Consider the following 7,500-nt stretch of genomic DNA (forward strand, 5'->3'; position numbering starts at 1 on the left):
AAGGTGGTGGGCTGGCAGAATCGTTAGCACGCCGGGCAAAATGCTTAGCGGCATTTCATCCATCTTGAAGATGTTCTGAGTTCAAATTCCGCCAACATCAACTTAGCCTTTCAGCTTTTTGGGAGTCAATAAAATAAGTACCAGTCAAGTACTGAGGTTGATGTAATCAACTTACCCATCTCCCAAAATCGCTGGCCTTGTGCCAATAAAGAAACTATTATTATTATTAATATATATATATATATAAAGGATTGAGGTAACTCCTCCTGAAGATATAGTCAAAATTAAAAGAAGACTGCCATTGTCATCTACTGAACGATATTTCGACATCTTATGTATTATTATTATTATTATTATTAGTATTATTATCATTATTATTATTATTATTATTTTATGTTTGACTTTTGTTTTGCATTTGTACAAGTTGGATCCAAGTCTCACCCAGAGACCTCAAGAGACAACAAGTTAGAAGTTCATGTAGGTGTTATGTCTAGGGTACCATATATTTGGATTTGTACAGTTTTGTTCCAGTGAATGTTTAAGAAACCATAAGAAAATTATGTGTTTGCTTTAAAATTTGAGATCACATAGACAGTATTTTACGAGTATGTGTTTATGTGTATGTATGCTATATGTGTATATGTGTGTGTGTGTGTATATATGATATATAAATATATATATATCATATCATATCATATGTCTTGTGAATGATGCTTGGAACAGACTGCCGAAGGAGAGACAATACTGCTAATGCTAATGAATGATGTCATCTGAGACAGTTCAGCATTGATAAGTACGTCTCTAAATCTCATAGAACTTAATAAATGTTCAGAAACTGAATGAAAAATAAAAACCAAAGTACAGCTATTGAGTAAATAACGAATACAAATGAACAGCCAAAGGGTGCGGGGATGGGGCACCTTGTATCAATTATTTGTTCAGCAATGTTGTCATGGTGTAAGGGTTGTGTTGGTTTTGTTTAACCCTGGGTTAGCCTCGATCAAGCTGGCACATGGTTGCATAATCAATGGTATTTTGAATTTGATCACCGTTCTCTGTAGTGTCATATCTTCATATATTCAGCTTGGTTTTTCATTGTGTGTAGGCGCAGGCGTGGCCGTGTGGTAAAAGCCTTGCTTCCCAATCATATAATTCCGGGTTCAGTCCCACTGTTTGACACCTTGGGCAAGTATCTTCTACTATAGCCTCGAGCTGACTTAAGCCTTGTGAATGGATTTGGTAGACAGAAACTGAATGAAGGCCATCACTGCTTGATGGCCTTCACTGGTGTTGGTGTCTTTATGTCTCTGTAGCTTAGCGGTTTGGTAAAAGAGACTGATAAAATAGGCACCAAGATTAAAAAGAAAATGTGTATTGGGATTGATTTATTCAACAGAAAATCCCTCAAGGCGGTGCCCCAACATGCCGTAGTCTGGTGACAGAAACACATAAAAGATAAAGGATACCAGGGACAACATTGTTCATTGTATGTTTTTTTTCTTCTCATATTTTTATATTTGTTCTAGTCATTGGACTGTGGTCATGCTGGGGCACCACTTCAGAAAGTTTAGCCAAACAAATCAACCTTACTATTTTTTTAAAATTTTAAACCCGGTACTTATTCTGATTCTGTTGGTCTCTTTTGCCAAACTGCTGAGTTATGGGGCTGTAAACAAACCAACAACAGTTGTCAAGTGTTGAAGGTGGCAAAGACAGAAGCTTGCATACACACACACACACACACACACACACATCTTTTCGTCCAATAATATAAGTACCAGTTATGCACTGGGGTTGATGTCATTGGCTAGCCCCCCCCTCTCCCAAAGTTTCAGTCCTTGTGCCTATAGTAGAAAAAAATTCATCATTATTATTATGAGTGTTTATTTGTCTTTTGTTAATTTTATTGTTAATTTTATTGTTAATTTTATTGTTAATTTTATTGTTAATTTTATTAATATATTTACTCATTAGATAATTCAATTTAACACTGATTCAATGAAGTTAGAAATTAATTTGAGTTTCATAAGACACTAAGTTAATTTTTAATAATTAATTAATTATTTTATTGAATTAATTAATTGAATTACTGTATAAAACAAAACACATAACTAGACATTTTGAATTTGATTGTCATACATACTGTAATTCTGACTATTCTAATTAAATCATGGTCATAATGAATGGACATTAATGACTTCATGTTTCAATAGCTTTTGTAATATGAAAGCCTGTGAAACTTTCTTTTATAAGTGAAGGCTGGACTGTGTGGTTAAGACGCTCATCTTGCAGTCACCTGGTTTTAGGTTCAGTCCCACTGCATGGCATATGTATACATACATATATATATATGTATACACATATATGTATATATATGTATACATACATATATATATATATGTATACACATATATGTATACATATGTATATGTATATGTATATATGTATATGTATGCATACATGTATGTATACATATGTATGTATGTATATATATATATATATGTATATGTATACATGTATGTATGTATGTGTATATATGTATCTGTGTATATGTATATATACATGTATGTATTTTTATATATGTATTTATACATATATATATATATATATATATATATATATATATATATATATATATATATAAAAAAAATGTAGGAGAGAGTCAGACAGTGAAGATAAACGTACATGTTTATAATTTTTCGCACTGTTAAACTCTTCTTTTGAAACGAACAAGCCTTTAATATTTACACCTACACTATATTCCGATTGGTTTGGTTTCCATTCAAACTATGGTGTCCATCTCAATATTAAAAACAGCTTTTCATCTCCGAAGACATGATTAACAGTGCGAAAAATTAAAATTTTATCATCAACTGATATCTCAGACATTTTAGATGTTTGTAACATATGTAAAGTTCTCCATTATTTCTAATCTAACAGCAAGAAATATTTTTGTTTAATGCTCCTTCAGACATCAACAACATCATCATCAGTATTTAACATACCCTTTCTCATCCTGGCATGGGTTTGCTGGTTTGACAAGGCTAGATGAACCTGGGAGTTCTGCCAGGTTCTGTGTCTGCTTTGACATGGTTTCTACAGTTGGATGCTGTTCCTTAATCTACAGTTGGATGCTCTTTCTAATGCCAACCGCTTGAGAGATCACTGGGTGAGTTTTATGTGGCACCAGCACTGATGAAGTTGCTGAGTACCCATAAGACAAGACCCCTCAGACAAGCGGGGCATAGACTGGAGGAATAGGAAACTATAACAAAGGAAGAAGAGCAGGTGTGTTGCTGAGGCTTGCCTACCTGGAAAGTGAGAGAGAGAGAGAGAGATATGAGGTCAATGTATAATGTGGATATGAAACAGAATAAGAAATGTTCTGAGTGAAAATAGTGTGACAGATGATTAGAGATAGAGAATGAGTTGGACACAGAGGATATCAGTTCATATGTATATATATATACATATATATATATATATATATATATATATATATATATATATATATATATATACACACATATATTCGAGGAAGATAAAAGTCATCTCAGTAGTGGCGAGTGGCAATGCAAGAAGCATTTCTGCTTATACTCTCCAAGGTTCAAGTTGAAGCCTGTAATGGAGACCTGTTCTCAAATCTGGGATAGTGTTGCTGTTATGCACAAGGACATCCTGGACTACATCTACAGAAAAGCCACTTGATGAATGGCAGTTGATCACTTACAGACACACTCCAGCCTCTGGTTACTGGAATGTTTTCGTCTCTCTCTCTCCCTCCTCTTTGTTGTTTCTTATTACCATCATTTAACATCCGCTTTCTATGCTGGCTTGGGTTGGACGGTTTGACAGGAATTGACAAGCTGGAGAGCTGCACCAGGCTCCAACTGTAAGCTTAAATAATAAACTGTGACAGGTTAATTGTGAAAGGTGAATTGCGATAGGTGAACCGTGATATGGCAAGGGATTATTCAACTTATTTTTGCCATCTGAGTGGACTGGAGCTCAGCAAAACAATGTGTTGCCTGATCCAGGGATTGAAACCACAATCTTACACACACACACACACACACACACACACACACATACACACACACACACACGCACGACCAGCTTCTTTCAGTTTCTCTGCTAAATTCACTCACAAGGCTTTGGTCAGCCTTAGGCTACAGTAGAAAACACATACTTGCCCAGGGTGCCATGCATCTATCTATGTCAATGCATATTTTTATTGCATTTTATCTCCTTTTTTTTTTTTATATTTCTTTCAAGACTTCTTTCCGCTTAACAAAATATTTGGGAAAAATATGCATATTTCTTTCACGTGATGCTCCAATTTAAATTTCTAATCAAATGGTCTGGAAACAACAGCAATTCACTCTCTATAAAGAAGCCAGCACCTTGATTTGAAGCCACTTGTTAAATATAAGTGCCATTCATGAAACTGTTGGCCCTCGAGTCACTGTTATAACTTCCTGTTGATTAAAAGTAACACACACACACACACACACACACACACATATACATACACATGCATATACGCATTTCTGTGCATGTGTGTGTGTGTGAATATATATGTGTATATGTATGTATATACACACATATATCTATATGTATCTATGTATATACACATATATATTTATACATATGTATGTATATACACACATAGTGCCCCTGGACTGGCTTGTGAGGGTGGCACATAAAAGACACCATTTCGAGCGTGGCCGTTTTCGTGCAGGTGACACGTAAAAGCACCCACTACACTCTCTGAGTGGTTGGCGTTAGGAAGGGCATCCAGCTGTAGAAACTCTGCCAAATCAGACTGGAGCCTGGTGTTGCCATCCGGTTTCACCAGTCCTCAGTCAAATCGTCCAACCCATGCTAGCATGGAAAGCGGACGTTAAACGATGATGATGATATGTAAGTATGTATATAAACACATGCATATATATATATATATATACACACACACATGCATATGTATATATATATATATATATATATATATGTATGTATGTATATATACACATGCATATACACATGTGCACCTGTAAATGTGTGCTCTATGCCATTAAGAGAGAATATTTGTCCATAAAGTCTGCTTTTTATAATCTTTTTATTCTCCACTCTTGAGGCATTAATAAAATTGGTACAAATTGGGAGTAAAAATATTGCAGTGTGAGCTCCGTGTCACCTCCTCCACTCCGTCACTCTCTCTCTCTCTCTCTCCACAAAAGCAGTGATAGAACCATTTGTTCTATTCAGGTCAAGAAGCATAGTCTTGGTGGCGGTGGTGGAATCCACTAAAAACAATAGAGCAAACCAGTACTTAGCTCTGTACTCTAGTGAGTCCATCTGCTCCCACCACCACCCTTCCAAATTGTAGCAGTTGGATGTAATAGTGTAATAGTAAGGTATGATGGAGTGGTGTTGTTGTTGTTGGTGGTGGCGGTGGTTGTGATGTGTTTTGTGAATGTCTCTGTGGTTTTGTTTCACACAATTACTGGTGCAGCGTAGACTCATTGAAGAGGTTGCTGCCAGGCTTCAAGTATAGAAGCATTAAATACCACACACACACACACACACACACACACGTGCGAAGGCGGAGGTGTTGTTTTCAGTTGTGTTTGTTTGTTTGTCTGTGGACAAAATATTTCAAGAACTGCTGGATGGATTCGGATGAAACTTTCAGGGATGTTTGGCTTCGTGACTGGCATGAACTGATTAGATTTTGGGACTGATCTGCTACCGGACAAGGATTCTGGATTATTTGTTATATTTACTTTACTTGCATGAAGTATTATGATCTTATGTTGACTTTCAAGTCTTTCTCTGATTATCTTCCTAGAAAGCATGCTCATGATTTCCACATAAGTTATGACGACGTTGCTGTTTCCAAAGTTTTATTTTCGTTTCTCTATTATTAATTTTATTCACGTCTCTATCTTAATAGAGACTGATGGATAAAGAAATCAAACTACATAAACAAACGGCAGCAAAACTGTTCAGAAATTAAATAACACTAACATATTCAGTAACAATAATAAATTTAATTTATCCCTGACAATTTTTAGTTTTCCCAATTTTGAATATATCTCTCCTGTTTAAAACCTCTTACCTACCTGACAATTGTATCTCTAGCTCTGCCTTGAAGGAAGCTTTACTTCTTGGACTCAAGTTTTTTGTCTGCAACAATGTTATTAAACCTCCATTAACAACACCAGATGCAGGTCCTTTCTGTTTTCTTTCATGCATGGATAAAGTTTTCACTATAGACCTTAATGGTTGTAAAGATGATATATCAGTGGATAGACTGAAAAAAGCCTTCATAGAGAAAACTGTCCTGTTCCCACTGCAGATGACACACACACAGCATTACAAACACGGCCCACACACCCACCTTCACATTCCATGACTACCATTGGGATCGATCAAGTACTGGACAAGGATTCTGGATTATTTTTCCTTTTTTTTTTTTTTATGTAATTTTTGAGAGCGGTCGGGTTCATTTTTAGTATTTTCATTTGTGAGAGCAGTTGAGTTTATTTCAGATATTCTCATTTTAAAAATCATCTCTGGCTAATCGCCGAGAGGACATTGGTGTCACCTTGGTGGAGGTTTGCGGCGCCCTCTGAGCGCTCTTGTTCACATTGTTTTGAATTAATCATGCATTATTTTGTAGCTTTGCGGTTTTGATGAGCTAACTTTTAACTTCTAGAATGGCATTGTAGGGTTGGTATGAGAGGCTGGGTGTGGTCAGTTTCAACATAAAACAAGTAGAATATTTTTGGCTGGATATGACTGGTTTAAATGCTGAAGGGTTAAACTAGCCGTTTGCTTGTTTAAAAACCAGAAGTAGCAACTGGCTAAATACCTTGACCTAGAGACTTCCATTCCCTTACATGCTTTGCCTTACATCCCTCCCTCTAAAGTCCATTAAACACAAACTGCTCACATACTGGAAGGGCAAGGTGTGCCATTGAGATCCTCTTCTACCTCCCACTCCAATAATTTTTGGCCTTGAATCAATATATAAGAAATCAATATTAGCCACTGTTGCAAATGTCATTAACATTAATGTTGAAGAACAATGCCTGCCCCTGCTTCTTTTTCATGTGATACTATTACGAACCTCAGTAGAGATTAAATTCACTTCTTTTATGCTGCTGCTGCTACCACTGCTGTAGGTGTGAGCATGGCTGTGTGGATAAAAAGCTCACTTTGCAAACCCATGGTCTTGAGTTCAGTCTCACTGAGAAAACACTTTCAGCAAGTGTCTTCTAGTCTGGTCACAAACTGACCACTGCCTTGTGAGTGAATTTTGCTGACAGAAACTGTGTGGAAGCCCGTTGTGTATATATGTATGTGGGTGGACAAGATAGATCAATAGGGATTTTTCTGGGATCGGTTGAAGTACCAGCCAAGTACTGAGGATTCATTTATTTGTCTATATATGTCTTCCCTATTTTTGTCTTGAATTAATGTTAAAATCTTTGT

At 36.2% G+C, this 7,500-nt stretch overlaps 1 protein-coding gene across 2 annotated transcripts in view; it reads left to right on the forward strand.

Moving 5' to 3' along the window:
- LOC106880671 (epidermal growth factor receptor substrate 15-like 1) overlaps positions 1-7,500 on the forward strand; it is a 72,541-nt gene that overhangs the window by 46,945 nt on the left and 18,096 nt on the right. The window lies entirely within an intron of this gene.

This window comes from Octopus bimaculoides, chromosome 26, assembly GCF_046866305.1.
Source record: "Octopus bimaculoides isolate indiv1 chromosome 26, ASM4686630v1, whole genome shotgun sequence".
Classification (NCBI taxonomy): Eukaryota; Metazoa; Mollusca; class Cephalopoda; order Octopoda; family Octopodidae; genus Octopus; species Octopus bimaculoides.